The following is a 22,013-nucleotide window of genomic DNA, read 5'->3' as shown; positions in this document are numbered from 1 at the left end:
AGGATCTAATGTTGTTGCTCCATGTAGGAGGCGCTTTTGTTCTCAGAAGAAGAGTTGTGCTTGTGGAGAGTTGCTTCTTTGGGTGCCATACTCCATCTATTAATGGAGCAACAATGTTGGATCTTGCCCATTGTTTCCCCCAAGAGTCTGTGGGGACCCACTATAAAAAATCAGAAAGTGATAGAAAAGATGGATATAGTTATATTTTATTATCACATTTTTGTATTGGATTAGATTGTTATAAGGTGTACATTCTTTGTTTCTTCAGCTTGTAAACCGCCTTGGGTACTGTAAGAGAGAAAGACGGTATACAAATTAAAAGTGATGATGATCATCATCATCATCTGCTTAATACCAGAATAGGCTTCCAACCACCTATGCAAGCATTAAAATATAAACACCCACAATTAAATACACAATGCCATTAAAACATTAAAAATATAAAAATCCATTATTAAAATGTGCAATAAAGCAGTCCTATTAAAACACAGTAATTAAAACAGGATACTGAGAGATCAAGGGTATGCCTATGTGAGCAGGTGTGGCATTCAAAAAAAACCCCATGGGATTGTCAATACAGTTGGGTCCTCTTGTATTTCAGTGAGGAGGGCATCCCATAACACGGGTGCCACCAATGAAAGAAGCCTGCCTCTGTGTCACTAGCAAATGGATATGGCATGACATGAGTAACCAGGTTTCTTTAAAAAAAAATATGACCTTACTGAGCAATGCAAAGACCACCATATTGGTTGGCCTTCCAGTGGCCTGAAGCCAGGCAGACCAAATATGATCCAGTATCACCAAATGGCAATATGTGCTTTACAGTTTCTAAAAGAGTAGAGGCAAGAAAGAAAGAAAGAAAGAAAGAAAGAAAGAAAGAAAGAAAGAAACCCCCAAAGAGAAGTGTTGGCAACAGTTTAACTCCACAGTGACTGTTCCCCACATTAAATGTCAGCTTGGTGGATGAAGATAATATTTTGATTGCTGTCCCAATAAATACTCACAAACAGCCGCTACTGAAAGGCATGTGGAAGAAGCCAGTGCCTTTTCTAACCACTTCACCTCATTCCTGTGGGAGGCACCCTTCAAATTCCAACATTAAAATGCTGGAAAAAATCAAGGAGAATGAGGATAGAAGTCCCCTTTGAACACAGGCTTCCCTGATGTAAGCCGAATGAAAACAAACTGACATTTTTTGGGTGGGGTGGGGAGACAAGGGAATAGGTAATGAGAAAATGTCTTTTGAATAAAATATCTGCTGAAACCCAGTCAAGGGGAGCCAGCAGTGTGTGGTGCAATTCATCGCTAATAGAAGGGATGGGATATATCAAGGGCAGGGAATGTCATGCAAGAATGCTTTAAAGCAACAAAAATGAAATGATCCCTATCCTATCTCTCCTTCCAGATGCTCTAGGAAAGAATAGTTGTCAATTATGCTTGGGACCTAACTGCCTCGTTTTTCCCTAGTATGCCATGTATTGAATATCTTAAGGCAGCCAGCCAGTGTCACTGCTGTCCCGGCTGCCTTGACTAACAGCAGGCCACCTTGCATTCAAATAATCTTCATAGGTGGTTATGAATACGATTGCCACTATAGTCACTCCCATTCACATTCCATTGCAGTAAATGGATGTTGTGTAATTGTAACAGGGTCTTGCTGTTTCTTTCTAATTTGACAGGAGAGATCAATGTGCCCATTCACATCTGTAACGGAAGCAAATTCAAGACACTAATGAAAACATGTATACTTACAGGGAAGGAATGCAGTAAGTATTATTTATTATTCAGGCAAAGGCTTCCTTTTTCAAATATGCTTGTTGCAAAAAAAAAAAAAAAAAAAAAGGTTCCATTAATGAAGTGAACAGCAGACAATGTCCACTGTGAATGACTATAGAAGGAGACTAGCACTTCAAGTGCTAGGCGTTTCTCTAAAAAATATTGTGTGATTTGACCTTGTTAATGACCTGGTATCCCCTTCTTAGGGACAAGAGAGAAATTCAATTCAGTTTGCATTGAAAGATAAAACCACTTAATCTGCAGTTTCTGAAACAATATGAGAACCAAATCTCGGCCAACCTTCAGAATTCACACTTCTTTGAATTTTGCGATGTAGTATCCCAACTAACCAGTATTTACAAAATGTGTGTGTGTGTGTGTGTGTGAGAGAGAGAGAGAGAGAGAGAAAATGAATATATTCTTCAAAATAATCTAAAAAGTGCATTATATTAGTGGAAACAACGTGCAAAAATGTGTGTGTAAGTCAAACTGCACTAAAATACATACCAATTTTCAGGAAGTTTTATTTTTTAAAGCACATTGCTGCAGAAGTGTGGAGAACTGAATATAAGATTTGGAAAAGTGAGAAACTGAAAGGGCTGAAATTAGCAGATCCATCCATCTCTGCTCTTCTAGCTCATGATCCTTATACTTGGTCTTTTCACTACCTGAAAACTTTGCAAACAGCTAAAAAGAGCAGAGAAGGCAAAAGCAGTGAGTCACCCGCTCAGGTGGTTGGATCTTCACTATGTTCACTAACAGTTCAATTGTGAAGATGAGTTGAAACCGCTGTGAACATGACAACAGTCTTTTTTTTTTTAAGAAACATTTTTCTTCAATCTAAGATGAAGCAACAGTAAGGAGTCAAGTTCACTGATACAATAATTACTGTCTCCTGTTGGTACCATAAAGGCAAATAAAGAATGCCAAACTGAGATAGTATTAAAGACACAAAAGTCCACCTCAGAACGTCACCCTGTTTATGCACCTGATGTGCTAGGACCAGACTGCCCTTGCATTTCTGTCAACATGAGAGATAAATACTACATGTTAATCTCTTGGAAGGGAAGCAAGAACTCTTGGGCTGAAAGCTCCTAGAAGAACATTTTGACAAAGATGACCTATTGAAATGTCAAAAAAGAAGAGAAAATTCCACCCCTGTCTGACAGCCTCCGAATCTGCAAAAGGGACTGCTACCATCTGTTTTCTGTGGAATGGCAGAGGAATATAAGGGCCAAACCACACATGTTAGCTTGTAGCTGTGGCCTTAAGTGCAGGGCTGTTGTTGTTGGTACAGTAGTACCTCTGGTTAAGAACTTAATTTGTTCTGGAGGTCTGTTCTTACCCTGAAACTGTTCTTAACTTGAGGTACCACTTTAGCTAATGGGGCCTCCCACTGCTGCCGCGCCACCGCTGCGTGATTCTGTTCTCATCCTGAAGCAAAGTTCTTAACCCGAGGTACTATTTCTGGGTTAGCAGAGTCTGTAACCTGAAGCGTCTGTAACCTGAAGTGTCTGTAACCCGAGGTACCACTGTATTTCTAAAAAAAACACAGATTGCCTTTGTGGGGACACTGTTTGCTTTGGGATTATAGCATGGAGAACATGGGCTTTTGCTCCCTGCTATGTATCAGGACCACTGAGCTAGCAATTTGCGTAAGGGAGAAATCTTCCTTTGAAGCAAAATGGAGGCTCCCCCCCATACAAATTGATTGTGCAGAGGGCTGACCTGGATTGGGACCATGGTAGGAGCCAAAGGGTTAAAGCAGGCATAGACAAACTCGGCCCTCCAGCTGTTTTCAGACTACAACTCCCGTCACCCCTAGATAACAGGACCAGTGGTCAGGGATGATGGGAGTTGTAATCCCAAAACATCTGGAGGGCCGTTTGCCTATGCCTGGGTTAAAGTCTACTTACAGTAGGGTCCTAATCAGAATAAAGTCCTTCATATGCTGGCAATTTGTGTCTTAAAAATCCTCCTGTACTTAAGGCACAGATATGGTGGTTATAATCTAAGTTAGCACTTAGAGAACCTAATACAGATGTGAAGTGGAATCAGTTGGTTTTTATTTATCTATATATATATTACAGTACCAGGACAGGTAGCCCCCCCCCCCATGCGATAGACTATGGGAGCAGCTTCCGTTGACCTTAACTAGACTGACGAACATATACACTAGACTGAAGAAAGTACAATCTACAAAAGTTAAAGTATTTTAGGTCCATGTGGGCAGCATTATGGCAGACTTTTCTGGTGTCTTTCAGCTGTATAGTGTAGGTTCTTAGCTCCAGAAGAAGGGGTCAGAGGGGACAACAAATGGACTAGGACACTGGCTGCTGGAGAGAGATGTCAGCTCACAGATGCAGGCCCTCTGATGTTCTGCAGAATATAGGTAAAAGAAAGGCCGGATGAAGACTATGTTGATTGTCAACCCTGGAAAGCTGTACAAAGCTGATCCTTCAAGGCTCACATAGCTGACAAACCAGAACAGGAATGTGTGGGAATTTCTATGCTTCTGGACTCTCTCCCTAGCTCAGGCAGTGTCACCTCTCCTAGTTCTATTGACAGGGACATTCACTCCTTGGCTGAGCTCATCATAGATGTCCTGCCTTGAGCTACACTACTTTAGTTTTAGCTGTGTCCTTGGACCTTCTAGCATGGCTAAGGTTAGGAGCAATGTATCCAAGGATCGGTTGTAGTGGTAATAGTTTGTGGGTGGGTGGGTGGGTGGGTGTAAAGGAAGGTCTGAGCGTGTCAAGGTAAAATTGTATCTGCATTTTTGGAGCACTCAGTGTGCTGAGATTTCATTACCACATATGCTATTTGTCTGTCCTGTTTCCTGCCACATCTAATTCCCCACATTATACATTTTCTTATATCAAATATCCAATTAAAAACTTGGTGTGACTGCCAGTCAAGAACAACTAAAAAACACACACCCGATTATGTATTTTTCTTATGTTTGTCTTGCTGAATGTTATCGGTAGAAATTCTGGGCAGACTCCTCTTCTGTTGTTTCCTTCCATCCCTCTGTCCATATAAATGCAACAGAATTGCAACAGGATTTTATATTTGTCAACAAGACAATTCATAACCGCAGAGTTAATAGAATGCCTGCGACAGGGAAGATGGAAGGCATCCTCCATGATGCTGAAGGGACATCAAGCACATTTTCCATTTAGGAAATGTGAAGTCAGATTAAATTACATAGAGAATACCTAATTAAACTGCTCAAGTTTTTTAATTAATAACCTTCTGTGTCCCTTGAACAGAATTTGTCAGGAAAAGGCATTTGAGAAGACAAGTGACAGTATTTGCATGTAAACAATCTTTTGTCAATTAGTTTGTTTGACTAACTGTCAGTCTGACAGTTTGACATAAAAAATGGCAGTATTTTAAAAGCAGCAGGTGAATATTTCAACTTCCCTGGACATTCTGTTATTAATCTTGAAGTAGTTATTCTAGAACAGGCATGGGGAACCTTTAGCCTTCCAGAGATACAAATTTAATAAATAATAATGATGTTGCAGTTCCCACAACCCCTGGCTGTTGGCCATGCTTGCCGAGGCTGCTGGAAGTTGTAGTTCAGCAATGCCTAAGAGCCAAACACTCTCCATACCTGTTCTAGATCAACATAATTTTAACAGAAAACTGTACTATTCATCTAAAGCAGGGGTGTCCAACATGTCGGACGCATCTGACTGGTCGATCCCTGGCATGTTCTGGTAGATCCTTTTCCCTTGCCCCATCCTCCATTTTCACATGATTGCTGAAACAGAAGACGGAGTTTTCACTTTGATGCAGATTGATTCCATAGTGATCTGTTGGTGAGTGATTTTCCCCCTTTCCCCCTTTTCTTAATTCCGAAATCTCCCTTTCCATAATGTGACATTCTTCCCTAAAAAAAGCTGAACATCTTTGACCTGAAACACCCCCCCCCAAAAAGGGGTAGATCACTGCCAGTTTTTTTATTCTGTGAGTAGAACGCAGTCTGTTGGGAGTTGGACATCCCTGACCTAAAGGTTCAGTGGTACCGCCCATTGTTTGAATGTTTGTTTTTAATCTCATGTGCTACCTAGCTGACCAATACCAGGATGTCTGTGTTATCACAAGCAAACTATTTTGTGAAGCGACCACAGTTAGTTACAAATTACAATTTTGGGTCTATGGACCGCAATAAAGCTCTCTCTGTGTGAATTATAATGATAACAATAATTTCTGTATTTCTTTTCCTTCTGAAATTACTGCTTACCTTCCCAACTACTCTCTCTCTCTGTGTGTGTGTGTGTGTGCGCGCACACACACACACACACACACACACACACACACATGCCTGTAAATTGGGATAACATTTCATGCTTTTGATGAAGTGGATTGTAGTGTGTTAACATGTGTTAAACTATAAGGTGCTATGAGACTCCTCCTTGTTTTTGCTGGAACAAACTTATTCAGTCCATCTCATCAACATACATAGCTAATGGCCAAATTGCATTAAGAAATCTTAAACAATCGGCTTCTACTCCAAGGGAAGGTTCAATTTAAACATTTGATTTGCAACTAAACAGTCATATTTTTGCCATATTTATGAATGTTTCTTTTTTAAGCAGTGTAAATGAGAGCACCAACCAAAGAGATTGCAGATGACCTAAATACACAGAGTTACCAGTTGTAGAAGTAGGTGAAAAAGTGTCAACAGGCAGATTTAATTAGGGCATTATAAGGAGGTAATCAGGAGGAAAGATTAACTGTTGCATCTCAAGATTATCTAAAACTCATTTACGAAGAATCACAAAGGGTATTAAGCAAAGACAGTGATTTAATGAAAGCTAATCTAGAATTATCCAGCTTAATTGTTTGTAAAAACCTTCTGTCAAAGTTAAAAAATGTCAGTTGCTCTGTGGTTTACAGCTGTTGGAATAAAGCAGCTATTTGTACAAAAGTAAAAATACAGCATTACTGATGCATATTAAAATACATTCTTTTTTTACAAATTCAGAATCCATCTACAGTTGAGCCAACATTTGCAATATTGCAGCAGCATTATCTTAAATAAATAAAAGAACAAATAAGCAGGAATGGAAATTCTGCATAATCTTTGTCATAATCTAGACTTTGGAAGGCCCAAATGTGATGGTGTTAGTATTAATCTTCAGTAATCTTGTGGCAGCACAATTAATCTTCTTTCTTCATTGCTTATTATAATAAGACTCAGGTTTAGCGCTGATCCTCCTGTTTTCTTTGGTGTTCCCTCCCCTTAAATGTCAACTGGTGTTTTGAAGTCGGAACCTTGCCTGTAGAACAATATCTTAACTTGCCTTTTTAACCTTGGTGAGACAGCCTGGTCCTTAAAGAGTTTCCTAACCCTTCTCTGCCCCCTGCCTCCCCTGGCTGGGTGGGAGTCACAAGAAAAACCAATTAAGCTGAACATCAAAGTGTCCCACCATTATCAGCAGAATTAAATCAAAAATAACACAGCCCAGTGGAAGACTGACTGCATCTTTTGAATATAGAGCAGTTGCTTGGCTGAAAGGCCCAGTGTAATGAAATCAATGAGGTACTAATACGATCATTCCATCAGTGCAAGCATTTATACTTGCCAGATGGAACAACCTACCTTCTCTTCCCCCTGCATCTTGTTCTGGGGCTTTTTCCAACCCCCCAGAACCAATTTGGGGAGCTGAGTTGGGCATGTGGGAGAGAAGAGAGGGAAGCCCCATTGAGCTAGTGGGAGTCCTTCTGCTAGCATGCTAGGTTAGTTGAATCTAACCCTATGAATCCCTTTGGACCTAACCAATGCTTTGAATGAACTGGTTTAGTTTAACAAAGTTCAATAAATTAGATTTTAAAATTCTGAATTGTACTATGAAACTAGTCCCATACTCAATGAATCAAATGTTAATTAAGTTTATTTGAGGACAGAACTTTGAATGATTTCTAGTTTATTTTCAAGTTCATTGCCTTAAAGTGGCTTGTAGCATTGTGGATGTTGATTTTATAGATAATAGATAGATAGATAGATAGATAGATAGATAGATAGATCGATAGATGTTACATATAAAATTTGGATGAACATGATTTGAAAGGTGAACTGAACATGAACCAAACTTGTTTGTTTTGTAAAGGGATGGACATGAATTAGTTCCTTTTGGGGTGTGCTGAATTAGTTTCTTATTATTATGTTGACATATAATAACTCTGTTTGGGGTGTTTGAGCTATTGTTGTTGGCTTCTGTCTGAAGACACAATGGAGTGTGCCTTTGGGGGTGAAATCAAATTGCTTGAGAATTACAATGCCTGCTGTGGTTGCAGAGACCTGTAAGTTTTAGCTGCTGCCTCCCATGTTGTTTTTGCTGCACAAGCCTGGGTAGTGTGTATAGAGATGCTGCCCAGACAACAAGATTTCCCTCTTGGCCTCACTGATGTGGTCCAAAGAAAAGCAGAGCAATATGTTTGGCATCAGCTTGGCTGTAGGAATTGCTGGAAGGAGGCGTACAAGGCGCCATCTAACCGTCTTAGGGACTCCACTTGGAGCTATGCTGACTGTTTAAATGGGACTTGGTCATGTGTGGATGGCGAATACTTATTTATCTCATTTATGAGGCCATGTGGGGAGGACCCTCCATGTTGCAGATTATTTTGGATGCAATGGACACATAACTGCAGCAGCCACATGGGGCACCTAGCTGGGAAAATACTTCCCATGTGGCCTAACCATGTTTGAAACAGGGAATATGCTGCAGTTATGGAGAATATGCAGTTGATTTCAGTGGAACTTATTTTCAGCCTGTTCACCAATTCTGAACACCCATAGTGGTGCCACATCTTTAGGACATTACAGTCTTTCACTTTCCAATACTGAAGAGTCAACCTCTGCGCTGCCCAGTGTGTTTTGCAATGTGAGTCAACTGGTCTATTTTTAAAACAAAAAAAATCCTTCCAGTAGCACCTTAAAGACCAACTAAGGAATTTTTTTGTTTTGACTATGGCAGACCAACACGGCTACCTATCTGTAACTGGTCTATTTTTGTGAGAGTATTATTGGCCAATGGATCTGTCAATTGCTACTGACTGACTGGTTTCCTTTTTTTGGTCTGAAAAGATGATAATGCTGTTGCTACTTAAATCAATAGCCCTACAGTGGGAATTAATGATTTATTTCCACTTTGACACATTTATTTGCACAGCGTGGAAAATAACATTTATTTGTAGCTGGAAAGTCCCACTGGGGGGTTCTACATGTATACTTTAGTGTGATGTTTTTATTGCCATTTCTTTTACCTGAAGCCAGTGAGAAGAAAGATGGCTTAATATACTGAAATGAGAGAGATATAAAGAGAAAGGATCAAAGGGAATTTAAAAGGACACAATTTGGGGTTACCCTCAGAGCACATGGAAGCAGTGGGGAGCTGAGAAAGAAATGAGCCTGTCCTTGAGGAAAAACCAAAGAGCAAAATTAAAACTCAACCAGTATAAGCCTTAGAGTTTCCAAAGAAAATACAAAAGAAACGATAAGAAACCCTTAAGCTTACCATAGCACTTGAGAATTATCTTTCCCCAGGTTAAAGAAACTAAAGAAAAATGTTGAAGAATAGAAATGTCTAGGCTTGGGACTGGAAGTAGTAATAATGGCAGTTACTCTATTATATATATAGAAGGAAATATTGTTTACGTAAGAGCATATGAAGAGCTCTGCTGGATCAGGCGAAAGGTCCATCTAGTCCAAAATGCCTACAGGAAGCCTACAAACAGGACCTGAATGCAACAGTATTCTCAGCAACTGGTATACAAAAGCATACTGCCTCTGGGAATGTAGGTAGAACATTGTCATCCTGGTTAGTAACCATCAATAGCCTTAGTCTCTAAGAATTTGCCTAATCTCCTTTTAAAAGTTCAAAAATCAGTGTGCCATGCAATGCTATGTAGTTCATTTCATAATCATGTTTTATTGAAAGTTTTCAACATAATATACAATAAAAGATAGACTAGTCTAAGAGAGAAAGATGGGGAAGAAGCCAAAAAAGAAGAGAAGAAAAAGAAAGGGGATGGGGAGAGGAGAATAATATCAAGCTCTTTATCACAGTTATACTTTAACCACACACAGAAGAATGAATCCTCCCAGCTCTCATCTGGGAGCTTCCCCCTCTTCCCTTGGCCTCTCACCCTGAGGGTTCTTCTCTAACCTGCCTGTCACGCAGGGTCCTTCATCTCCTGCCCATCACCTTCCTGCATGTATCTTCATTTATCCAAAATATAAAACTTCAAAAACCAAAATGTACATAGAAATAAAATTGACTGAGAACTAACAGGAATTAAAAGGCATAGAGAAAACAAGCCAAGGAACGAGGTAAAGGAGGGAAAAAAAAGAGTCTTCCACTTCTCTGTCTGCCAATTATGTATATAATAATTATTCAAAATAATGAAATTTTGCAATCCAGGATAACGTCTGGCTGTAATACCCAGCTTTTCCTCATTTTGCTAGATGACATTTTTCAATCTTTAATCCCACCCCCCCCCGTACATCCCACTGAATTTAGCCAGGCTTTACTCTCAGGTCAGAGATTGTAAAAAATGTAGTCTAAATCTGTTTGGAAGACATGGTACAATTGTTACACAAGAGGAGTTGTTGTTGTTTCAAGTTATTGCCCTTCATCCCAAAGTATGGAACACAACAATGAAAACACACTATTAAAAGCAGTTTAAGTAAGTTGGCCCAATGTTCTAAGAATGTAGAGGAGGAATTCTGTGTGTGTGCATGCATAGGAACTGTACGAAGATTTCAGAAAGAAAGAAAAATGTGTACTGTCATCTCTCAGATCGAAAACTTTGATGCTACTAGTGTAGCTATCTTCCTCCCTTCCTCCTCTGCAATAAAATTGACATTCTGCAAACCTCTCATTTTTCCTTCAGGCCAGCTGATACGTTTACTACTAAAGTGCTGAGTAAATAACTCCAAAACTGGATTCACAAGTGAGAAAGTAGGCAGGTATTTGATAGGAATTGTTCCGCCTCTCTGTCTGCTATGATAAATGAACCACTGCTAACGGCAACCCACTGGAAACGCATCATTGTCTATAAGGTTTACCAATTAGGAGCAAGGTTTTGATTTAGTGGGAAGCAAGTGATACTAAAAGGTCTGCAGAGGCAATAAAAGCTTTTTCTATGACCCGGAATGTTTGCCCAAGGTGAAAATCCAATGCTTCTTGAATAGCGTTAAGTGTGTGTGTTTGTGTGGGGGTGAGCGGGGGGTAGAATCCACTCTCCTATAGTTAATAAAGGCCTTTTATGGTGTATTGTGTTGTTGATTTGTTGTTGACTGGTTCATTTATCACAATGAAGCTGCTATTGCACAGAATACCAATCAAAAGCCTGGCTGCTTTAATGCGGGTGAGGAATATTGCTTCACATTTATCACAAATGCAATTAGTGCTAATAAAACTAATAAAGATTACAAACAGAAATAATGAGCAGACTTCTTTCATTACATTAGTATCTGTCAATAATTTGCTTTTGTGAGAATAAGAAATGTGACCTGCATAATTTCACAATCCTTTTGCAATACCCTCCTGCGTTGGTGTAACCTGCAAATTTTGTCCGCATGGAACCATTTCCCTTAGGCAGGCCCAGGTTGCTGATCACAATAGTGAATGAAATAGCATCTGATGCTTCAAACCAGCTACTTCTTTCTAGATAGAACAGGCATGAGGAATCTGTAAACTCTCCAAATGTTGCTGTTCTCCAGCTCTCACCATCCCAGACCAATGACCATGATGGCTGGGGGTGATGGGAGTTGGACTTCACCACCATCTGCAGGACCACAGGTTCCCCATCCCTAAGCCAGATGCTTTCCTTTCAGCAAAATACTTCATCCTTTCAAATAGACTCATTTATAGCCAACACTTGTGGCTTGATAATTATTTGCTTCTTTGGATTCAGGCATGACAATTTTCTAGGTGGTGATCTCCTCTCCTTGTACTTGTTGAAGTAACCAGCCTTGACTTTTATTCAGGAAGGTCCCACTTTATGCAGTGCTAAATATAGGCTTAAACATAAGTTCAAGAAATACCTTTATATGTTCAGACGGTTTATAAATTGCCTTATAAAGTTCTCATATTAACTTCTTCCTTTGTTTATTTAGAACATAGGCTGTGCATGGGATGAAGGGTTGAGGTATAAACTACAGAGATAATTAAAACTAAGGCAAGGTCAGCTATTTGCAGAGTAAATTAATGTAGTACGTGGAGAAGGCAATTCAGCAGCGTGTAATGGGGTGGAGGTGGAGCTGCTGCACATTCTGGGTACTATTAATAAATTGCAGTTCCTTTTCAGGCATGCATGTTAGGATTAAAGAAACACATGGGAGGGGGTTGTCTGAAGCAACCCTCTATTCATAAAGTGGCTGGGGAAATCCAGCAAGATGGGTTGGGTATAAATATTAAAATTCTTATTACAGTCATACATTGGTTGACAAATGCCTTGTGACTCGAACGTTTTGGCTTCTGAACGTCGCAAACCCGGAAGTGAGTGTTCTGGTTTGGGAATGTTCTTTGGAACCCGAACATCAGACTTCCATGGCTTCTGATTGGCTGCAGGAGCTTTCTGCAGCCAATTGGAAGCTGCCCCTTGGTTTCCTAACAAGGGACTTCCGCAACGGATTGCGTTCAACTTTTGAGGTACGACTGTATTATTATTATTATTATTATTATTATTATTAACCCCTTGGAGGTTTTTAAAAACCTCTTTGAGGTTTTTAACAATCAAGCAGTATATAAATTTTATGAAATAAATAAATAGAAGCTCCCCACACATTTCTGAACCCTAATTTTTCAGAGTTCTAATACATACTAGGAGCCACAAAACATACCAGAGGCTCTCCTCTTCAGACAATATCCTCCACATCCCACAAGTTGAAGGTGACAAGAATAGCAATGCAGAACAGAGCTGGCTTGCTCATCCAACCGGGACCCTGTTAACTCTAATGTGCACACCTGTGGAGGACTAAGTAGACAAGCTTGCATGAAATGTTGGAGGTTATACTATGCAATACATGGTACTGCTTAGAAGTTGTGAATGCCTGGATTTGAAACCAGTAGAACTGAACATAAGAAATGGATAATGTCAGTAAATTTCAAAGAAGCAGGGAAGATGCCCATCCCTGTGCCAAGATCCTGCGGGAGAGGACTTAATTCCATCCAGGTTGTCCTTTATTTTTCTTGCTTTGACTAAGAAACCTGCACAGACTGAAAAATAAGACCTTGGGTGGCCATATGAACCCTAAATACTTTGAGTCCCATGGGATTTTCTAAGTTGATGTTAGAGGTACTGGATGTTGATGGTATAAATGAAATAATTTCACCACATTGAGGAAGACAGGCTAAGTATATTTTCTAGTGTATTCCTATGAGGCTCTTAACAGTCTCAAGAGACTATCTTTCCATTTCTTTAGTCCCATGAATAAGCCATGTTGCCTTCAGAATCTCTTCTCGCTCCTTTTTGACAGTAACCTTTCAATTGTTTGCCTCTAGAGTGACCCAGAATGGTCAATGCCACAGGGAAGAAAAAAGAAAAAGAAAACTGAACTTCATGCCAGCTTGCAGCCTTCATTAATAAAGGAATGGTCCTCTTTTTTTATTTAGCGCTATTAAAGCTAGTGTTAATCTTTATCAACCATCCAGCTTCCTGAGGAAATCAGATTTAACTCACTCATTGCTATTTACTTTGTCTATTTCAGGGGGAGATTAATGGGTATGACATTTATCCTGATCGTTAAACTCTTTAATGAGCTTCACGTCTGAACACTCCAGCTGGAACTGGCATTCTGTAAGAGGACTCTGCTGACAGGATTTCTCCCCACCAATTCCTCTCACCATTGATATCATTTGAAGCACTGAATGAAGTGGAAACACCCAAATCTCCACCTGCTGAGAGCTTTAAGATGTTATTTTGGAGTTCATTGGTAATGCTAATGTTCTGTCTTAAATTAAAGTTGAATTGTTTTGAAGCAATCCAGGAAGCCGTTGCTGGACCACTTTCAAAGCTTATAAAGTGACTGAAGTCAGCCAGCCAGGATATTAATATTTGAAGGCAAACAGACTTTGCTAACCCAACAAAGGCACAAGTTGTGTCACAAAACAAGGCAGCGAAATGGCAGAAACCGGCTAAAGTCAGTTTCCTTCAGGGGAGTTTGACATGTATACAGATGTGTTGACATGAAGCCACTTTGCTGACCAATGGAAAGCCTCAAGACATTCAGTTTTATTGAAATTAGTAAAGCTCTCTCTGCAGTCTCATTAATTTAGGAATGGGCAAGAGTGACTTAGATAATCTGCTTCAAAACTGACTTTGAGGATTACCACATGGAGAGGCCTATCTTATAAAGAAAACTATTACAACTGCAAATATTTCAAAGAAGTATGACAGACAATTGCCTATTGCAATAGTTTCCCTAGCAGTGCAAGCCTCTACTCCCATTAAGTTAAGTGAGGTTACTCCTAAAAAACTGGAGTATAGGCTTGCCATATCCAGAAACTAGGAAAATACACGACCACCAAAGCTAGAGGATTGTAGGATGCAAAGAAAAAATGATATCTATTTTGGTATTTGACTCTATTGGAAATTTCTGTATTATTCCAGTCTGCAATGTGTATACTTTACATATTCCCCCAAATTTCAGCCTGGAAGGAATAAATCTCATCCAAAACTATGGTGGAGGGCCTGAATCCATACTGCATATCATGGGAAGAACAGCATCATCCATACTTCATGGATCATGGAGGTGTGGCAAGTGAACAGATGCTGGACAAAATCATCAAAAACATATGAGTTCTTGAGGCAAATTAGTGGGGTGAATGAACTAAAGAACTGATGAAGTACAGGCGTTGTTGGAGATGGTGACCAGAAGAAAGAACATTTCTTCTCATGCTTGTCAAGTAAGGGAAACTGAAATGCAATCCTGATTTTGAGTGTCTACCCTATTTTTTGCATACTAAGTGGAACCAAACTCCTGCAGGATCTCAAGAACATCCAACAACTAAATTAGTTCTGTCGTTTCAGGAAATGCTTAGCTTTGTTTCCATTCCATTGGACGGCCCATCATCCTCACCTATCAACATCACTTTCAAATGGCATTTGGCATGTTTGGGACAGCTGGCATTTGCCTTGGCAGAGGGGCATGTAAGTGTCTCAGACTTCTAAACATGCCCACAATTTAGATGTTTGTTTTCCCAAACTCAGACGTGTCAAAGAGGGAGGGAATGCGACTTAGATATATTCTGAGTATATTCTTTGTGAAGCCTCTCCTTTTATTTCCATTTTATATGTATTTTTTCCCCATTTAGTAATATGCAATCACATCATTATTTACCTCTCTGGCTCTTTAGAGCCCATCAACTTCCTTCCCTCCTGCCTCATGGCTTTCAAAATTAACCTTTATATCATTGCATTTTGTGCGTTTTCCTTTTCTAGTTACATTCCTTACAAAATACCTTAAAATTTAAATATAGAAAGGGAGAAAATTTCTCATTGCAAGTCTTCAGACAACCCTGCTAGTGATGTTAATTGCCGACAGTAATCTTTCAAATATCGTATAAATTTATTCCAGTCCTTTTGGAATACTTGATCATGCTGGTTCTGGATTTTTCCTGTGGGGTTCGCCAATTCCTCAAAGTCCATCATTTTCATCTGCCACTCTTCTTTCGTTGGTACTTCTTGTTGTTTCCATTTTTGGACTAAAAGAATTATTGCTGCTGTTGTTGCATACATAAAATACTGGAGGTGAGAAGAAATATGGAAATAAAAGAAGAGATGTATGCCTCTCCTTTTATTTCCCTATTTCCTTTCACCTCCAGTATTTTTGCATTGCATTTTCAGACCACTGATCCCACAAGAGGTGATGTCTGCAATGCTGATCCATAACACAGAAAAATCATAGCATGCATATCATGTTGTGCATTCAACAACACAGCTAAGCAGCACAGAGCAGATGTGTGCAAATGCATAATTTCATCCGTCAAACTGATAATGAATGCATGGCTCCACATCTGCCATATTTGGACACAACAGTGAATACTGTTGTACGCCACTCTAATCTCAGAGCAGTGTGAGATTCCAGGGGTTCCAGACGTTTATTGAGGGTCCATGTTTCCTTATGGAAATGAGGTACAGCAGAGATTGTGAGGTTTATTTACTCATATATTCAACCTGAGCCTGCGATGGAGGAATTCACAGCATTAACAATCCCAAAAGGGTCTTGTTTCTCCCATAGTCACAGCCTTGGATTCCAACAGAGATCTTGCTTTCCCAGCCTGCCACTTTTGTATCCAGCTTCTAGTTCACCTGACTTCTAGCTCTGAACCCTGGTTTTATTCCTTCTCACTGTGAGCTGAGGGAGGGTCCACATCCATTTGTGTCTCCCACAGAGCCCCTTTCTTTGATTAGCTTTTAACACTTGCTGGATCCAGGGGTTAGAAGTCTGGCAACTAGCTTAACACCTCAAACCTTGATTAAATTCTAACACTTGCAGGATCCAGGAATTATAGACACCTGGCACCCACAAGCTCATAACAAAAAAAGAAACTAGAAGCTCACAATAACTGATATTATGGTGATGCCCCTTATGCAGAGTACTCAGTTGGTAGGACATGGGATGCTTAATCCCAGTGTTGTGTGTCTGAGCCCTATGTTGGGCAAAAGATTCCTCCACTGCAGGGGTTTGGACTAGATGACCCTCGTGATCCCTTCCAACTCTACAAATCTGTGATTCTAAGATATTCTGCTCCCCCATTCCCTTGTTTGTTGAGGCAGAATCTTCTTCCTGTTTGTTCTCATCAAAGCCCTGGGCATCATTCTCATATTTATTTGATCTCACCTTAAGAGAGCATAGATGAAAAATAAATAATAACTTGGAGCTGACTAACTGGTATGCCAGATTCTCACAGTCTTTTGGGATTCTCATTGAAAAGATAAATTTCTCGAAGCCACCTGGAAGGCCTTTTATATGGAGTTTTGCCATCTGTGGATTTCATATCTTTCTTCTGATGAAAGGGTGGGTGAAATCTACTGCATGAGCTTTCTCAGTGGCGAATAATCTCAGCTGGGTTTCCTTAAAGCAACCCAAGATGAAATATCAACTCAGATTGTTAAAATATGCTAAAACATCTGTCAAAAGCAGCTGATAATGTTCCTTCCATTTTGTTTCTATTATCTTTTCTATTAACAGGCAGTAAAACTGACAGACTGGATTTTTGTTGTTAGCCAACAAATGAATGCCTCTAACTGCAGAAAGTATTTATGAAGTATTTAGTGCTGATAAACGAGCCTTCACCATTCTTCATCATGTAATTGCATTGAGATGCAAGAGTTCTACTTTCTTGCTTAGCTGGTTTGATCTTTTGCCATCAAAACGGAGGAAGGGAATGGTGGCTAACATGGGACAAAAACATGCAGAGCGCGCCAGACCAACCCGGGAGTGTGTGGTGAAGCCACAGCACAGCAGGAAATGGTAGGGGTTTCAGTCGAAAGCATAATGATTTTTTATGTAATTAAAACAATCTGAATCAATAACTAAATAAAAAAAAAGCAACTGGGGAAAAATGCAACTCTGGAAACAGTTAAGTATAAACTGATGGTTGGGAAAACAGGTTCTGTGTTGTTCTTTTTTACAGCAGTAATTCTTTAATTCTTTCAACTCAGATTCTCTGATACAAAAACTATCCCAGGCCAGCCCTTATCTAAGATTTAGTGTGATTGTTTAACGGGGAAGGAAAAGTGGATTTTGATGTCTGGTATTGGTAAAAAGGTATTGGTTGCAAAAGAGGAGAGCCAGTGTGATGTAGGGAGTCAGAGCAATCTGCCCTAGCCTGGTGCTCGCCAGATGGTATGGGACTCCAGCTCCCATCAGCCTCAGCCAGCATGGCCAGTGGCCAAGGATGATGGGAGCTGTAGTACCAACAACATCCAGAGGGCCCCAGATCGGTGAAGATAGCATTGGAGGAGCATGCAGGTGCTGCTGAATGGCAACTCTGATCAGCCCTAGCATGCATAGCCAACGATGGTGAGCAGTGATGAGCAGTTCAGCAACATCTGAAGGCCCAAAGATGCCCCTAAATCTGAATTAAAGTGTTGGACCAGGGAGGCCCAGATTCAAGTCCTCACTCAGGCACAATGCTCACTGGGTGGAGTGGACTAGTCACTCTTTTGCAGTCTATCATACAGTATTTCACTGAGCTCATGTGAGAATAAAATAGGGCAGTGGTTGGTAAAGAACCAATACTGCCCAAAACGCTTGGAAGAAGGAGAGGAAACAAATGTAATAAATTGTTGCTATTGCTGTTGTTTGAAAAAAATACGATAGTTCTAAGGCTGCTTTTAGTCTCAGACGTAAGCTCTTCACCTAATATTAAAGCCAGTTTTCACTTCCTCTGCCTCACTGACGTTCAGGCATATATATAACTGCATTGGGTAAACTGAAATGGCGAGGTGACATGTGGTGCTCTATTTTTTAACACAAGCATCTGTGCATGCATCGTGCTCATAAGAAATGTACAACTGTGGAAAGGTTTCACACACACATTTTGCTCCTACCCTTTTGGTTTCATCTCCCACTTTTAACTATAAATATTTTGATTTTTTAAAATTTATTTAAAAAATAGGCACACAAGACAAAGTGAAATAATATTTCCCCCTCTTTTCCCGCTCCCTGTTCAGTCGCTGCCCACACTTTGTAATCTGTCCAATTAAGGAGATCCAGAAGCGCCCATCCATGTTTATGATGTCTCCAAAAGTTGCACAGAAATAGAAAAGTGAAGTAGAAGCGTTCATTTCAAATACCAGGTGACACTGTGGTCCCATAACCCTTCCTAAAATGAGATGTCAATTTAATGTAATTTTGAAAATTCAACTCTTTTCTCCCTGTCAAACGCCAGTCAGTTGAAGGAAGCGCTGTAGCTTAGTGGCAGAGCATCTGATATGCACGCCAAAGGTCCCAAATTCAAACACCAGCATCTCTGGAGGGGACTGAGAGACCCTTATCTGAAGCCCAGGACAGCTGCTGCCAGTCATTGCAGACAATACTAAATTAGTTGGATCAGTGTTCAAATTCAGTATAAGGCAGTATTATATCTTCCTATGTAGCAATCAAGCCTCATAGGGTTTTTTTTGGCTCATATCAGCCCCCACCCCAGACTGATGTTCTGTTGCTGTTACTTGATAATGTTGCTAGAGTTTTTTTCTTTTTATGGTTTTGCCTGACCTTAGTTTTTAGGGTGCTTTTCTTAATGTGGCTAAAGTTTCTTACACTCTTTTTGTTTCCTAATTGTCATTAGCTTTCTAATATTTAATTAGTGATGGCAATACTCTATTTGGAATTCATTAGCTGCCTTGAAATTTTAGGAAAGAAGAGGCAGAATGTCTTAGGAATAAATAGATGTAAGGAAGGTTTGTTAATTAGGTAGCACTATATTAAATAATGCTGTGACCGCTGTCAGACTGTAGAAACTGCCTACGCTAATCAGAGAATCATGTCACACCAAGGAATCCATCGAACCTGTGGGTGGGTAAATTATTTTTCTTGGTGCCCACTCAGTGCTACAGATGGTGTGCTGTCCCTCCACTCCTCAATACCTGCTATGCTATAAACAGAGCCTTTCTCTAGTGATGATATATGAGAAATGTGAATTGAGTTCACCTCAAGGGATTGATTTGTAAAGGCCATTCCTTCTGCTTAGAAAGAAGAAGAAAGTTTCCCTTAGCTTTAAGGCAGGAGTGGTGAACCTTCAGCCTGCCGGCAATTCCTACCAGTCTCTGCCCACTCCTTGACCCCATTTCCTCTACTGCTCATCAGCTTCTCACTAAACAGCTGTGGGAGACTGAGAGCTGCTTTCTTCCTCCATGGGCAGATTGAGGCATTTCTATGCCTTTCTTTGTCCCATACTCAACGTGCAGCATGGGATCTCAGCAATCTGCCCATGGAGGAACAGATTTGGAGTGAAGAAGCTGTGGCCTCCCAGATGTTGTTGGACTACCAACAGGCCCATTCAGCACCAAAGGTTTAGTACAGCGGTTTTTGTTTCTTACAGCAGTAATTCTTTAATTCTTTCAACTCAGATTCTCTGTTGTTGTTGTTGTTGTTTACAAAAAGTATCCCAGATCAGACCTTATCTAAGCTCTAGTGTGATTGTTCCATGGATAAAGAAAAGTGGATTTTGATGTTTGGTATTGGTAGAAAGGTATTGATTGCAGAACAGGAGAACCAGTGTGATGTAGGGGGTCAGAGCAATCTTCCCTAGCCTGGTGCCCTAGGTGGGGTGGGCATCCAGCTCCCATCAGCCCTTGTCAGCATAGACAATAGTCAAGGATGTTAGGAGATCCCCCAGGTCACCCATGCATGATTTAAAGTTTAAGAGGAGTGAGAATCTGCATTAGGACCACCATGGTGAAATACGTGCATCCCCTTGTGTTTATATCTATGTTCTTTAGAATAATGGTTTTACCTTAATTATAGATATGTGCAAGTACAATCATAAGAGTCAGGAAAAGAACATTGTCCTGGACATTGCTGGGCATCTTTGACATAACATCGAAACAAAAACATAATAAAAAATACGGTAATGCAACAGTGTTCTGGAAAATGTCAATTAGTTTATCCCTATTTTACGTCGGGTAGATGAGATATTCCTTTGTAGAAGAAAACAAAGCTCCCTTTGGATTGTGTGGATTGTTGTTAGGAGGGGTGTATATATATATGAGAGTCACCTTTTTTTGAGTGTGTTGGCTGAACTAATGGACAAAGTTCCACTATCCTCCTACTCAGTGTTTATTTGGCAGGTGTTTAGACATCAAGTAACACATAGTGGTCTCCTTTCACTCAGGCTAAATTGCAGTGGCACTAAGCCAGGAGGAGTAAGGAAGAGAACTACCTGAGCCCTGGCCACCCTGCAGAGAAGCTGGAAGTCAAGCAGGATCAGAACACTGCCTCAGTAGTGCGATGCATACAGTTGGTGTACAATGCTTGACCACAGAGACAATCAAGCAGGCATGGACCCTGACTTGCCAGAGTTGCTTGGCTGTTTCCCTCACAGAGCTATTTATCAATCACATACTACAGGTATTGCTGGAACAACCCAAGCTACCGTCCAGGTAGCCATTTGACAGGTTGCATTATAGGGCATTTCATCACCCTAATTGCTAAACAACTCCATGCACATTGTGATCAATTCTCCATGACTATAGGGTCCCCAACGGTTGGGTCTTGGAATATCACTGCATAGAACAAGGGAAGAGAATTTAAAACAGAGACAAAATGGTGATTGTTTTTTGAGCTACGAATTTTAGAAACACCCAGAACATGTTTTTCAATCAATCCCAATCTTACTGTTTTGAACTGCATTTTACTTTGAACGCGCAGGATTAAAAAGAGAGGGGAAATGTAGGAAAGTGATTTGTTTTTCAGTATAACAAAATCCATGAGCCAAGTGTTTACAGATTTCTTTGAGTCTCCCAATGAGTATGAATGTGTGTTGGAGGAATAAAGCACTTCTTTAAATCAGGATTTGACTATCTTATAAAATGCATTATGCACTTTTCTTTAGACGAGGATACTTTTTTAAAAAAAGAAAAATGGTTAAGTGTTCTGAGTTCACTTTGACTTCAGAATGAGTCACATTTATCCTGTGCAATTAATGCAAATTTAATGGATTGATCAACTAAATCTAATCAATTAAGATTTATTAACCCTACTACATACATACAGCCCAATACATGTAGCCTGTTCAGAGCTGCCACTGAATGGGGGATGATAGACACAATCCTGATTCCCTGATCACCACAGCCTTTTTCAGACATGCAACAGTAGGACCGTATAGAGTACATGTGTGTATACAAATTTAATACTTAATAATAAATAAATAATGCAACTATAGATGGTCCTTTACATATGTCCTGTTCAATGGGATATGGGGTAAGTGTTGCAAAATTGGCAGTCCTACATCCAATGCACGAAAAGGGCTTATTTAGGTGTTTGCCAGGTGAATAGATCTATAGCAGGCTTCCTCAACCTTGGCCCTCCAGATGTTTTGAGACTACAATTCCCATCATCCCTGACCACTGGTCCTGCTAGCTAGGGATCATGGGAGTTGTAGGCCAAAAACATCTGGAGGGCCATGGTTGAGGAAGCCTGATCCATAGTATCCAAGCTTTGTGGCTCATGCCACAAAGGCAGACATAAAAACTCCATACCCCAACCA

At 40.2% G+C, this 22,013-nt stretch overlaps 1 long non-coding RNA gene across 1 annotated transcript; it reads left to right on the top strand.

Moving 5' to 3' along the window:
- Positions 1-1,245: 1,245 nt before the first annotated feature.
- Positions 1,246-18,602, top strand: LOC310687703. Its single transcript, XR_014516549.1, has 6 exons — positions 1,246-1,766; positions 13,505-13,729; positions 14,447-14,702; positions 14,827-14,946; positions 16,991-17,272; positions 18,478-18,602. It is a non-coding gene; the product is annotated as an uncharacterized lncRNA (long non-coding RNA).
- The last annotated feature ends 3,411 nt before the right edge of the window (positions 18,603-22,013 follow it).

This window comes from Podarcis liolepis (genome assembly GCF_965112155.1).
Source record: "Podarcis liolepis genome assembly, chromosome: 10".
Taxonomy (NCBI): Eukaryota; Metazoa; Chordata; class Lepidosauria; order Squamata; family Lacertidae; genus Podarcis; species Podarcis liolepis.
This window is presented reverse-complemented; position numbering and strand designations above follow the sequence as displayed.